Raw genomic sequence first — 15,130 nt, 5'->3', positions numbered from 1 at the left:
ATTGGCTCCAGAAATTTCTTCATTTCCTGTGACTTCCTCTGTCATGATGGCAGCATTGTAAATAAGTAAGGGTTCCTGAAATGTTGTTTTCAAAATGCAAGGGATGAAGGAGAAAAAAAGGAAAAGAGCCCTCAGGAAGGGCCTTGAGTCTTAGATTTAGAGGAGAAGCGCTGGACACAAATCTCAGCTCTCAGTTCTGCCGCATTCAATCTGGACGACTTTGGTCAAGTTACCTGACTTTTCTTCATCTCAGTTTCCTTGTCTTTAAAATAAAGGAGTTATATTTGATAGCTTCTAAGGGCATCTCTGACTCTGGATCTGTTATCCTATGATTAGATAACCAAGAGTTCTGGAGTTTAGGGATATATGCAAATGTGGTATATGGGACTTTTCCCATGCATATGGCCTGTCTTGGTTACCAAATATAAACCTTTAACCATCCTAGCAGTGGGCTTAATCATGTAACAAGAGTTTACCAAGTGTTTTCACCTTGAAGACCTGGAATCACATTCTCCAAAATACAACCAAGGTCAGAGGAAAGAGGATAGGTTTATGGTGGTGGTGATGGTTATGTGGTTACCAGAATTCGAAAGGCAAGGCAGACCAGTTACAAGCACAGTTAATGTCAGTGGCTATAATAAAGGTAGTAATCATTTTCCATACAATCATTTTCCATACTAAAGAAGTCTGGGCTAGCATATAAACTTGAAGAAGCAGGTCTTCTTGACTGTTATTTCAATACTGGAACATTATACTCTTATTCTAGTGCTAGTTGTTTTTTAAAGAGGGAGGAAAAGGCGGCCAGGTAAGATTTCTTCAAAATGGATCGGTGACTCTGCAGAAGTCTGCTTCCTTGGTGACTTTCCTGGTGTGTCTGGATTTGTATTCCCTTGCGTTATGTGTGTCTCTGGGGAAGTATTATATGCCAGGCTGTGCCTCAAACTGCAGAGAAAGGAGAGAACAGATGGTTTCATTCTTTTAAGGTATCTAATGATTTTTTAAATTTCCAGAGTTGCTACAGTTAAAATCTAGAAAAGATATTTTAATTTTAATGAACTGAATCAAGGCTTGTTTTGACCTCCTCAAAAATATTGCAAGAGGAAGTGGTTTGGAACCTTTTAAAAATAAATTATTCTTGGAAATGATATATTTTTATAGTATGTTAAATGTACTAATGAGCTGCCAGCAGAAAAAAGGTTTATGGGTCTTTGAGAAGCATGTGGACATCTGCCACAGAGGAAAATGATGGCTACTCCTGGGGCAAATATAATGTTAGTTTTTGCTTTAGTGATTAAGGGGAAAGGAATTAAGCTGTTAGACTGGAGCCATTAATGGAAACTAATGCCATTACTACCACCACTACCACTGCCAACAAAAGACCATCATTTAGTAGTTCTGCAAAATTTAAGCAACTTTTATTCAATTGACATATTCGGGACTTGATTATTTGTCTGCTTTTTACATCACTGAGAGTAAAACCTTACAGCCTTCTGGGATTGGGACAGGGAGAAGCACCCTAACCACTAATACCATGATGGGATAGTGACGGCAGAAGAATAACATGGTTATTTTTCTTGCTCAGCGTCAGAGGTTCAACATAGCCAGTAAATGTTGCGGGTAGGATGTGAATCCAGATCTTTTTGATTGCAAGTTTAACATGTTAATCATACTTTGGCTTTTCTGCTCTTGCCCTATTAACTAACTGTGTGATCTTGGACAAGTGTGGCGTAGAGGAAAGAGCATTAGATTTGCAGTCAGAAGACCTTATTATTTTTTTGACCTTGAACAAATGCTTTGCCTCAGTTTTCTCTTTCATAAAGGAGGGACTAAACTACTTGACTCCTAAGTTCCCTTCTGGCTCTAAACCTACAGAACTAGGATCCTTTACCCTCTCTAGGATATTGTTTTCTAATATACAAGTGAAAGGATTTTACTAAGTAATCTCTAAGTCCTTTCCAGCTCATATGCTTTATGAATAATGAAATTGTTTAATTGATTAGACTAAAATTTCCTTAAGGTTAGGATCTTGTTCTTCATCTTTTGTACAGTGCCTATCATATAGTCTTGCATGTAGTAGTACCTCAATAAATTTTTGTTGAATGAATGAAAAATGTGTCCTTTTTCTTTCCTGCCATTGGTACATCTGTATATATGAACCTTAGGGTGACAATTTTTTAAAAATTTCATACAATATGGATTTAGATTAGATATGACCTCAGAAAGAATTTAGTCCAGCCCTTCTTGTTTGACAGATGAAGGAAATTAAGCCCAGAAAAATAAAGTGACTTGGTCACAATCACATAGATGAACCCAGTTTCTCTGACTCCAAATACCACTGTATACAGCACTGCCTCTCAAGTTCTTATTAGTGCATCAGCATAAATTGAAAAATAATGCTATGCTGTCTACAAGAAGAATCATCGAGCAGGAAAAATCCATAGAAAACCCATGACTTCCCAAAGAAGATGCTTTTCAGTTTGTCATACTTGAACTTTGCCTAATTCTCAGACACGACTGAGGTTGCTTATTAAATAAAAGTCTTAGATCAGGAGTTTTCAGATAATTAAAAAAATCATTTCAGAAATAATGGGCAAGATTTTGTTGAAAGTTTAAGGCAGCTGCCTAGAGTGTTTTAAAATATCCTGGAAGCCTCTGGTCACAGACGTGAAATAAAAAAGTATTATAAATTATGTTGCCCCAGGTAACATTTTGCACTTAGTGCCCTTTTAATCATCTTTCTACATAGATGTAAGCAGTTAGGTGATGCGGTGGATAGAGCACCAGTGTAGGAGTCAGAAGGACCTGAGTTCAAATCTCACCTCAGATACTGGACACTCACTAGCTGTGTGACCTTGGGCAAGTCACTTAACCCCAATTGCCTCATCCTAGGTCATCTCCAGTCATCCTGAGGAGTATCAGGTCACTGGATTCAGATGGCTCTGGAGCAGAAGTGAGACTGGTGACCTGCACAGCCCTCCCTCACTCAAAAACAAAATCAAGTGCAAGTCGTGTCATCATTTCTCTGATGGCATCCAACAAAGGATGAACACACCAACAACATAGATGCATAGAGAAAATAGTGAATGTAGGATTATTGGTGATATTGAACCTGAAAAGTTTCAGGGAAAAGATGCATCATGATTATTACTTCTTAAATAATTTGGTCTGCAATTGGTCTTAATATACGTATTCCAAACATATAAATAGATAGAGTAGCTACCACCCTAAAATACCTCATTCTCCTGACTTTTTGCCATTTTCATCATGTTAATTCTAGATCATAGGATTAAGAGGAGGGGTGCAAAATTCAGTCAAATGCCCTCATTTTACATGGAACTGAGACCCAGTGAGGTAAAGTGCCATTTGTACAAGGACACACAGGTGGTAGAGGCAAGATTTTAATCCAGGTCCTTTTTTTCCATATCCATTGTTATTTCCCTTATACCTTAGGCTGAGTTACCTTGCCATCTAGTTTGTCCTTTCTTCACTGCTAAAATAAGATGCTGGAAAAGTTCATAAAATGAAGCTGAATTTCTATGTGGTATATAACCTGATCATGGTCCGGGATCTTGACTCAGAATTCCTACAGACCTAAGCAGTGGTCTTTGGCACTCATTTGGTGCTATTGATTTATGCTAATTGATTTCTGAGTTTCCTTAGACACCTTTGAGATTTGGTAGCTGTGATAAGATGTGTAAGGTCTATAAAGAAATTGTTCCTTCCATGCATATCCTCCCCCCAAATGGGGCCTTATTTCAGTTCTACAAATGTCTTCATATATCAAAGTGCCTATGGTTGCTCTAAACCACCATACTGAAGTTATAGGGTTTGCTGCAATGTTCACTGACACCACAGGTTTATTGAAGACTCTTAACCAAGGTTCAGAATGAAGATTTAGCCACAGAATACAATGCACATGGTCTGAAGGATGCAGGAACCTCATTCGCTATTGTCTCTCTTATCGGATTCCTAGATATTTGGAACACCTTGACAGTCGATGGGATGATTCTTTGACCCTGACCGTAGTGTATGTACTTATATGTATACATCATTATCTCCCTGGTAGAATATAAATTTCTTGTGAACGGTTTCATATGTATCTTTCTATTCTAAGCATTTAGCATGGAGCCTGGCATATCCACTCACTTAATAAATTTGGGTTGATTCAATGATGTTGAGTTTTCAGAAGCACTTGTACATGTCATCTGGTTTGACCTTTACAAAAACCCTGTGACCAGGCTGGGAAGTTATTGTTATTTTTCCATTTTTTGAGCTAAAGAAGTTAAGATTAATTGTTAAAGAAATGACTGTTAACTAACTCTTAAGATTTAGAGAGTTGAAGGTCAGTGGCAGAGTTAGAACTCAGACTCAGGCAGTCTGACTGCAGACACAGGGAGCTACTTCCTCTACTCCAAAGTTCCTTCCCTGGTGACTCCCATATATTTTTAGTCAACATTAGCATGGATTAATGTGAGTCTTCCTCTGATTACTCTATTTTCAGGTCATCGTTTTTCCTTAGCCACAACTCACATTTATCACTTAGCTTGTCATTTATATTCTGCTGGGGAAAGAAGCGCCTTTTTTCTTCTCCTAGGAGATTACATGAGCAATTCTACCTCATTCTCTCATAAAGCAGTTTTCTAGCTTGAGCTCATTTTGTCACTTAGAGGTGAAGGGCTATCAAAGAAATTGATGCTCAAAAGGGAAGAAACCAATGACTAAGATGCCAAATTATGGTCCTGTTATTTAGGGCATGAAAACAGCAAAAAAGCCAGTCTCTCATGCTTCAAGAAATGCGATCAGGAAAGCAAAAAGGCCAGAGCAATGGTCAATGGGCTTGTCTAGGAACCAGCAATCTTCTAAAGGACAAGGTACATTTTCTGTACTATCCTTAGGTCATAATTTGGTGAAGAGCTACATTCTATTATATATACATATATATATGTCTATATTACACAATATAGACATATATATTATGGGTGAAAAAATATGTGTGTATGGGTACATACACACATATATTGAATTTGGTGCTAGAGATTTTATAACAACTTAATCTTTGTTTATATATATATACACATACTATGTATATGTGTATATATAGAGAGATGTATAATATATATATTACTTTATTCCGTTATAGGATCACCCTATTTCTCCTAAGTTTCCAATTATAAGGAGCTGAGTATCTCCCAAGTTTTTGCCTCTCCAGCTGAGGAGAGCGCTTTAACCCTTCTTTTACCTGACAACCTTAAAATACCAAAAGAGGGCTTTTAGGTACTCTACCCCTCCAGTCTTTTTGCTAGATATTCCAGGTCATCAAGTTCATCAGTCCCTTTGTAGCCTGATTTCAAGTCTCCTCATTATTCTAGTCCCATTCATAGGATTGTGGATTGAGATTTGGAAGGGATCTTGGAGATCATGTAATAAGAACATCAGTTTTTACAGAAGAGGAAACAGACTCAAGGTCAAATAGGTCATGGATAGGAGGGTCAAGATTCAACTCCAGGTCCTTGGACTTCAAAGTCAGCACTCTACCCTTTACACAAAGTTACCTCCAATTGCCTTACTTCTTCCAGTCTTCCAGAGGGAAAACTGAGGCTGACACCAGTAGTAAGTGGTTTACTTTTTGACTCAGATCTTCGGAGTCCAGATCCAAGTTAGAATCTCTTTGTTCAGAATGTGAAACACTTCTGGTCTCCTCACATGTGTAGAATATGTGTGGGGGCAGTGAGACAAAGCTAAAAGTGGAGCTAAAAAGATAAATTTTTGTAAATCTTGCTCTAGAGATGGTTAAAGAAAAACATTAGGTCTATATTTTTTGTTGATTTGAGAAAATGAGTAAGAGGAATTTCTTAAACCTGGGGAGTGATGCTAAAGTCTGCTACCTAGGATTATCAAAGTAACCTCCTAACTCACACATGCCTAGAATATATTGCAGCTGGAACAGATTTAGATATCATCCAATTCAACCTTGTGATCGGAGTCCTGGATGGTAGCACAGTGAGATATCTTGAGGTCAACTGGTTCAACTCCTTGCTTTAAGTCGTCATGGCATTACTATCCCCATCTTAGAAATTCTCAGCCTGTCATTCAAAGCCATATACAATCTGGCCCCAACATATCACTATTAATCTACTCATTGTCCTTCCTACAGGCTCATTTTTTTGTCACCATTCCATTGCTCATGCCCTTTTCCTGACTGTGACAATACAATACCTTAAGGTTTTGACCACTCTGTGAGGTAGATAGTCCAAATCAGTCAATCAGTAAACATTTATTAAATGCCTACTAGGTGTCCAGCACTATGCTAAATACTGGGATACAAAAAGATGCAAAACACAGGCCCTGCCCTCAAATACCTTGTAATCCAGTAGACAACAACAAACAAACACTATATGAAGCTACCTAAATACAAGATAAGTAGGAAATAATTAAAAGAGAGAAGGCCCTGAAATGAAAGAGAGTTGGGAAAGGTTTCTTGTAGAAGGTAGAATTTTAATTGAGAGTAAAAAGAAGCCAGGGTGGTCAATATGTCAGAGTGGGGGATGGAGACTATTCCAAGTATAAAGGAACAGCCAGAGAAAAATATCTGGAGTCAAGAGATAGAGGGTCTTGTTTGTGGAGCAGCGAGGAGGCCAGTGTCACTGGATCAAAGAGGATGTGTTGGGGAATAAGGTGTAGGAGAACTAGAAAGGTGAGAGGGGACTGGGCTATGCTGAATGCCAAACAGGACCTTTGGTGCCTCTTTTTCATATGAGGAACCCGTCAGAGAGTTTGACTTGTTCATGGTCACCAGGCTGGTGTGAAGTCAACAAGCATTTATTAAACAGTTACTAGGTGCTAGGTAACTGTTAAGCGCTGGCCATAAGAAGATGGGCTAAAAACAGCCCCTCTCCTCAAGGAGCTCACACACTGATGAGAGAGGCAATGCGCAGACAACTATGTAGCAACGAGTTAAATCGCACAGGATCTCAGAGGGAAGGACCTAGCATTTAAGAGATCTGGAAAAGGCTTCTTGCAGAAAGTGTAATTTTAGCTTAGACTAGGCAGCCAAGAAAACCAGGAGGCAGAGAAAAGAGGGAAAGTAGTGCAGACGTGAGGTAGACGGTGAAAATGGACACAGTTGATAGATGTATCTCATGGGATGAACAACATGGAGACCAGTGTCACTGGATCGCAGAATATGGTGCATAAAGACCAGAAAAACAGGAAAAGGCCAGGTTATGAAGAGTTTCAAAGCTAAACAAATGATTCTACATTTAATCATGGCGACAGTAAACAACCTCTGAAGTTCACTGAATAAAAGGAATATGCTGGGGGCAAGGCAGGGGTGTGTGTGACATGGACAGACCTGTGTTTTAGGAAGATCTGTTTGGATGGTCAAGTATTAGGGAAGAGAAAGGAGTGTACATGACATTCAGACAGGCAGAAAGGTCAGTACTTGATAATTGATGGTATGTGGGCAGGGAACAGGATCACAAGGAGCAAGGAAGGTTCTAATCTCTTCTGACTCCAGATCCCTATGTTCTCTCCACTGTGCCAAGAGGCTTCTCCAGCTCAGCTGCTCTGTCCGCTAGAGCTCTCCCTTCCTTGTTCCTTGCAAGCTCAGTGCTTGGTGCTTATACAGTCATTTGGCATTTAACATACACTTTCTCTACAGTTAGTTCATTTTGCCTATGTATATCTTATCTCTCCAACTTAATCACACATGTGTTATCTTGGTCCCAGCACCTTGCAGTTTCAATGGAAATCACATTTGATTTGGAGGCAGAAAACCCATCCTTTATTTTAGGAAGACATTCATTTGAAAATAAATGAGGCAGGATGATGTAATAGATAGAGAGCTGGCCTCAAAATCAGGAAGAGCTGAGTTCACGTCCTGCTCCTAATGCATATTGACAAGATGGTCAAGAGCAAATAAGTTAACTTCACTTAACTTAAAATCAAGTGATGGAGTCCTCCCCCATTAGATTATAAGCTCCTTAATGACAGAAACTGACTTTTTCCTCTTTCTCTATCCCCAGCACTTTGTACGATGCCTGGCACATAGTAGGTGCTTAATAAATGCTTATTGATTGGTTGATCCAGGTAACTCTATAATACTATAAATACCAGAGAAGGTGCCAACTTGCTTTTCTAGAGAGAATTCTATACCTGGGAATCCCTTATATCAAATAATTGCTCATTTTATTCCATGAATTAAAAATAATAAAGAAAAGAAGTCCCAGGTCCTTTCCTAAAATGTGATGTCCAGAAGTAAACAAAGTATTCCAGGCATAGTACAGTGTAAAACAGAGCTGTCACTTTATTCTTCCTTCCAAGTGCTTTGAACCCAGTAGGTATTTAATTGTTTTTTGAGTTATTTATTTTAAATTAATAGAAGTGAATACAATCTGATAGACCAACTTGTTTCTAGAAGGTCCTTGTTACTATACAACTCCTTGTGAGTAGGAATTATTTCATTCTTTGTATCCTGGTGCCCAGCATATAATAAGTGCTTAATAAATGCTTATTGATTAAAATTGATTGATCAATGTGGATCTGGAATAAGTGCTTGAAGGAATCAGTGCTCATAGTAGCATTCTCTCATTAGTATGTGAGTGAAATGATTTTATGACATTATTTCACCTTGCAAAGCCAGAAAACTAAGCCCTGAGGGGATAACATGGATTTTTAAAGACTCAGATGCATCTTCTGGCCAGTTTCAGGGATTTTAATTCCAGCCTATATCATTAATCATGAGATGTACAAATTACAACCTACTAGGAGCAGTGAGAATGATAATTCTTAGAACTCATTTATAAAGCCCTCTAATGTTTTCTTTCCCTACAACTCTGGAATGAAAAATAGTGCCAGAGAGATTGAATAGCAACATGTGTTCTCATCCTCATTTTATAGATCAAGAAATAAGCTCAGAGAATTAATGACTTGCCTAGGGTCACATAGCAGGTAAGTGAATGGCAGGCTGTAAAGTGGATGATGGGTTCACTTTTTTTTAAAACAGGAAAGACCCATAGAAGTGCTAAAATTATTAAATTTTCAACTTCCTTCCAAACCTGTAAAGTCTGCTTTGAGTGAGAGACTGAACTGATTCCAACTGAAAGTACTTTCATTTTTAGAAGAAAACCACTCAGTCAGTCCCAGTTAGACGGTTTGTTTCCACTCTTTCTTCTCACAACAAGGGCATTGACTTCCGTTCAGCTGTGACCAGAATCAGAATGGTCCTCAGTGAAAGCAGCACATTTTTCACTTTTGAGTGGGGAGTTTGATTGGAAGGAGCTGTGGATGTCCCAAATGACTTCCTTAAAAGATGGCACAGCTCTGATTGAGGCTAAAAATGAAACCATAGGCTTCATCAGGCAGCACCACAATGGGGAACATTGCGGGAGGAGGATGGGAAGAGATCATCTTCATGGATGGGAACTTAATTCAATTTTCCCTTCCTGTTTTTTTTTCTTCAGTACACTCCTTCACACTTCTCTTCAGGAAGAAATCTTTTTTTAAATTCTTCACTCCTCTAGATAGATAAATTGCCATTCATGATAATCAATTTCATCCTTTACTCCTTGTGAGGATGTTTTTTTCCTTTCCTTGTATGTTGTCTTTGGAGCTACTTTTTTATGAAACCATTTCATGTAGTTTAAAGAATCTTTTTTTTTTCTATAAAAGTTGAATGATTTGTCTGGAACTGAAGTGAGGATTGTTGAGTTGACTTAGCCACTGATTCATTTTAGATCTTGCAAATAATTTTTCTCCCTAGTAAGGAAATATGGATACAAATCACTATCAAAGCAATCTTCCTTAAAGGTCATGTCTGATCATGCCACTCCCTTACTCAGTCACCTCCAGTGGCTCCCTATTGCATCCAAAATCAAATATAAAACCCTCTGTTTGACTTTTAAGGTCCTTCATAACCTTTTCCCCCACCCCACTCCCATCTTTCCGCTTTCTTACACCGTGCTCCCATCCATATATTCTATGATTGGGTGATTTAGGTCTCCTTGCTGTCCCTCAGACAAGACACTCCACCTCCCAACTGTATTTTCACTTGAATTCTCTCCTTCCTCACTTCTACCTCCTGGAATCTTTAACTTCCTTTAAGTTTCAGCTCAAATCCTACCTTCTCTCCAAGAAGCTTTTCACAGTCCTCTTTAAAGTTAGAACCTTTCCTCTGGGATGTTCTCCAAGTTTTCCTCTGTATGTCTTATTTGTACATTGTACAAATGTATACTTGTGCAGAGCAACAAATGGTGTTTCCCCTTATTGTATGTGAGATTCTTGAGAGGGACTGTTATTTCCAGCATTTATCACAGTACCTGGCACAAAGTAGGCATTTAATAAATGAGTGTTGACTTAACTAAAAGCTTGATGTCCTGGAAAAGACTCATGAAGAAAGTCCAGAGTGATGAGATTTCTAAAATTTCCATTCTATCTTTTAAAAAATTAATTAATTTATTTTTAGTTGTTGCCATTCACTTCCATAAGATTTTGAGTTCCAAATTCTCTCTCCATCCCTCCCCTACCCCCCAAGATGCTGTGCCATATGATATATGCTCTACATATATATTCATATTAAACATTTCACATTAGTTATGTTGTAAAGAAGAAATACAACCAATGGGAGAAACCATGAGAAAGAAGAAGAAGGAGAAGGAGAAGAAGAAGAAGAAGAACAACAACAACAACAACAACAACAACAACAACAAGAAAAAGAAGAAGAAGAAGAAGAAGAAGAAGAAGAAGAAGAACAAGAACAAGAACAAGAAGAACAAGAACAAGAAGAACAAGAACAAGAAGAAGGGGAGAGAGAGAGAGAGAGAGAGAGAGAGAGAGAGAGAGAGAGAGAGAGAGAGCGAGCGAATGCACAAATAGTATGCTTCCATCTGCATTCAAACTCTATAGTTCTTTTTATGGCCATGTAAGTCTTTCCAAGTTTTTCTCAAGTTCACCTGCTTATCATTTTCTTATGGAACAATAATATTCCATTACATTCACGTAACATAACTTGTTCAGCCATTCCCCAATTGATGGACATCCCCTCAATTTCCAATTCTTGGCCACCACAAAAAGAGTTGCTATAAATATTTTTGTACATGTGGGTCCTTTTCCCATTTTTATGTTCTCTTTGGGACACAGCCCTAGAAGTGGTGTTGCTGGGTCAAAAGGCATGCACATTTTTACAGCCCTTTGGACATAGTTCCAAATTGCTCTCCAGAATGGTTGGATCAGTTCACAACTCCACCAGCAATGCATTTGTGTTCCAATTTTTCCACATCTTCTCTAATATTTATCATTTCCTGTTTTGTCATGCTAGCTAATGTGATAGGTATGATGTGGTGCCTCAGAGTTATTTTGATTTGCATTTTTTGTAATCAATAGTGATTTAGAGCATTTTTTCTTACGACTAGATAGTTATAATTTCTTCATCTGAAAACTGCCTCTTTATATCCTTTGACCATTTATCAACTGGGGAATGACATATTCTTATAAATTTGACTCAGTTCTCTATATATTTTAGAAATGAGGCCTTTATCAGAGACACTGATTGTAAAAATTGTTTCCCAGTTTTTTCCTTCCCTTCTAATTTTGATTGCATTGGCTTTGTGTAAAACCTTTTCAATTTAAGGTAATCAAAATTATCAGTTTTGCATTTCATAATGTTTTCTATCTCATTTGGTCATAAATTCTTCTGTTCTCCATATGACTGACAGGTAAACTATTCCTTGCTCTCCCAGTTTGCTTATAGTATCAACCTCTATATCTAAATTATGTACCCATTTTGACTTTCTCTTGGTATAGGGTGTAAGATGTTGGTCCTTGCCTCTTTTCTGCCATACTCTTTTCCAGTTTTCTCAGTAGTTTTTGTTCCATAATAAGTTCTTATCCCAGAAGCTGGAGTCTTTGGGTTTATGAAACAATGGATTACTATAATCATTGACTACTATATCTTGTGTATCTAACCTATTCCACTGGTCTACCCCTCTATTTCTTGCCCACTACCAACTCGTTTTGATGATTGCTGCTTTATAGTGCAATTTAAGATCTGGTATGGCAAGGCTATCTTCCTTTGCATTTCTTTTCATCAGTTCCTTTGATATTCTGGAACTTTTGTTCTTCCAGATGAATTTTGTTATTTTTTCTAGTTCCATAAAATAATTTTTGGGTAGTTCAATTGATATGGCACTGAATAAGTAAATTAATTTAGGTAGAATTGCCATTTTTATTATGTTAGCTCGGCCCACCTATGAGCAACTAATGTTTTTCCAATTATTTAGAGCTGACTTTATTTGTGTGAAAAGCATTTTGTAATTGTGTTTGTATAGTTCCTAGGTTTGTCTTGGCTGATAAGCTCCCAAATATTTTATAATTATAATGTCTACAGTAACTTTAAATCAATTCCATTTTCATTATGGAGTAATCCTATGGCATAATGCCTTATTATTGACATACTATAATATATTGATATATTATAGCTGTTTATATTTGGGCCTTATCCCCCAATATACTGTAAGCTATGTCTTGTCCCCCCATGCAGAATGATAATCATAGTGATAAATTAAAAATAATAATATCATTTATGAAGACTTTACATAGTGTACCTCCTTTGGTCCTCACAATAGCCCTGTGAGGCAGGTGTTATTAGACATAGATGAAGAAACTGAGGCAGAAAGAGGTTAAGTGACTTGCTGATACTCATACAGCTGATAAATATCTGAGGCACGATTTAAACTCTAGTTTTCATGGGTCTATTTCCAGTACTTTGACCACTATGTGACTGAGCTGCATAGAATAAGCAATTTATGTTTATCAGTAAAGGTAGTTTAATGCATTTCTTTACTTTTTCAACAAAGAAAATAACCTTCCTAACATTGAATTTTGATCATTCTTCCAAAAAATTGGAAGGATCTTAATTTTCTTAACTAATTATTACTACCTAGGCTGGCTTTTGAATATTGATGAAACACTTCCTATTTCAGGTTTTAGAACTGGAATTGGAGATTACATAGTCTAGCCCTCTTATAAGAAAAATGAAGTCTCAGAGACAGATGTGCGATGAGAGGCTTTCTGGCTTCTCTTTCTTCCTGTTACTTACTTAAGATGAGCACACCAGAGTTTGCAGAATCTGCAAAATCAAGCTTGGCAACTATAGATCTGGGGCTAACTGACTATTTTTCTATTTTAGCTGATATCTTCTCCTCCTGCCCTCTGTTCTTTGATCTGTAAATCATTAGCTTCCCTTTCTCACTCTTTGAAATCCCATTCTATCCATCTTACTTATGGAACCAAAACCTAAATAATATAGCTGGAAACTGATGTTTGTGGTTCACTGACTTCGGTGAAATCTGCACCTTGAGTATGATAAGCTGTGTTATTATACTCTGTATAGTTGATTATATGAATGACAGCAGTTCCTAATCAATAGATCCTGTGACAGTTTCTATAACGTAAGTAAATTGCCCAATTTACTGTTAGATAGTGGCAGTACTGAAGCTCAAGCCTACATTGTTTGATTCCAAATTGCAGTCCCTTTTTCTGCTATAGTGCAGCATTTTTGACAGCTTATCCTCACTTCAGTTTTGTATATGAATGCAGGGCCAGAAACTCATAACCTAAATTAGATCACTCTTTGGGAATATTTAAGTAAGAAAACCTCAAACCAAAGCACCATAACCTATAACTTTGACATCACTGACTGTTCTCTTTTTTTTTGCTCTTAGTTGCATCATTGCTAAATATGGAAAGTATGCAAAAAAAGGTGAAAGTGTTTACAGTTTGTGACATCACTAAGATCATTCTTCATAATTACTTTGGCACGGACCTCCTTGGCCAAGAATATCTGCAATTGTATCTTTGTGACTTATTAAACTGAAACTAATTAGGATAAAAAATACAAGGCAGTCTTGAGGTAGGCAATTAAATTTCCTTCTGTCTTGGGTAGTTGCCTCTGCATAAATGGTGACATATCTTTTGGATATCATAGATTCTAGCTTAAATCAGTTCTTCCTAAGTGAAAAATGAGTACTGAGCCTTACTATTTCTAGCTTTTTCACAAACTGGCTATATGAGTTTGGGCAAGTCATTTAAGTTCTTTGGGCATGAATTTTCATATCTATAAAATCAAAAGAATGGCCTATTTGGTCATGAAGATCTCTTCTGGCCTCAAAATTATGTGAACAATAATAACTAGTGCTTTGAGATCCACAGAGTAATTTTCCTTAGAACATATCTATGTGATAGTGACTGCAGGTATTATTTTCCCTATTATTATCTCTGTTTAGTTAGGGAAATTGAGGGAAGAAAAGAGAAATGACTTGCCCAGAATCACATAGTTAATAAATGTTAGAGCAGGGATTTGATCACCTTGTGATTCTGTGTCCAACATTCAAAGCTTTTTGTTGATAGATCTATAGATAGGTCAAAAGAAAGAAAAATAAAGAAAGAGCAGAGAGGAAAGAGAGAGAGGGAGAGAGAGAGAGAGAGAGAGAGAGACAGAGAGACAGAGAGAGACAGAGACAGAGACAGAGACAGAGAGACAGAGAGACAGACAGAGACAGAGAGACAGAGACAGAGAGACAGAGAGAGACAGAGGAATGAAAATTTGTTAAGTGCTCACCTTGTGCCAAGAACTATGCCAAGAGTTGAAAATATAAATACAAATGAAAGTAAATGTGACCCCCACCCTCAAGAAACTTAAATTCTAATGGTAGGAAGAACCATAAGTAAAAGGGAGCTGAAAGGAAGATGGGGTTAGGAAGGGGCAGGTGCTGTTGAACCAGGAGCAGGGACTCGAGAGAAGTAAGCATAGTGTATCAAGGCACTTTCTCAAATGGAGGGCAGAAACTCTCCACCAGCTCCAGGGAAGAGACATCTCCAGGGTGAGAAGGCAGCTGGAGCAGAGTTGGAGAAGACAGGAGAGTCAGGACCGGAGCTGAGCAAGAGGTAATGTATGGTTTGTTTGGGCACTTCCTCAAATACAGGTTTTAGGTAACAACTTCCTAAAGGAAGGAGGGGACTGGCTATAGGGGCAGGTACTGAGATATTTTCAGGATGATACTTTGGGTAAATCTATTGGGATAATTCAGCAAATGTTTATCAAGTATCTTTTATATGCAAAGTACTGTGATTGGTG

General features: G+C 37.7%; 1 protein-coding gene across 3 annotated transcripts in view; it reads left to right on the top strand.

Annotated features, from left to right (window-relative positions):
- The window catches only part of SH3GL2 (SH3 domain containing GRB2 like 2, endophilin A1), a 313,692-nt gene that overhangs the window by 274,461 nt on the left and 24,101 nt on the right, over positions 1-15,130 (top strand). The gene's annotated exons all lie outside the window — the stretch shown is intronic.

Source organism: Notamacropus eugenii, chromosome 1 (genome assembly GCF_028372415.1).
Source record: "Notamacropus eugenii isolate mMacEug1 chromosome 1, mMacEug1.pri_v2, whole genome shotgun sequence".
In the NCBI taxonomy this organism is placed as follows: domain Eukaryota; kingdom Metazoa; phylum Chordata; class Mammalia; order Diprotodontia; family Macropodidae; genus Notamacropus; species Notamacropus eugenii.
Note: the sequence above shows the minus strand (reverse complement) of the source record. Positions and strands in the feature narration are given on the sequence as shown.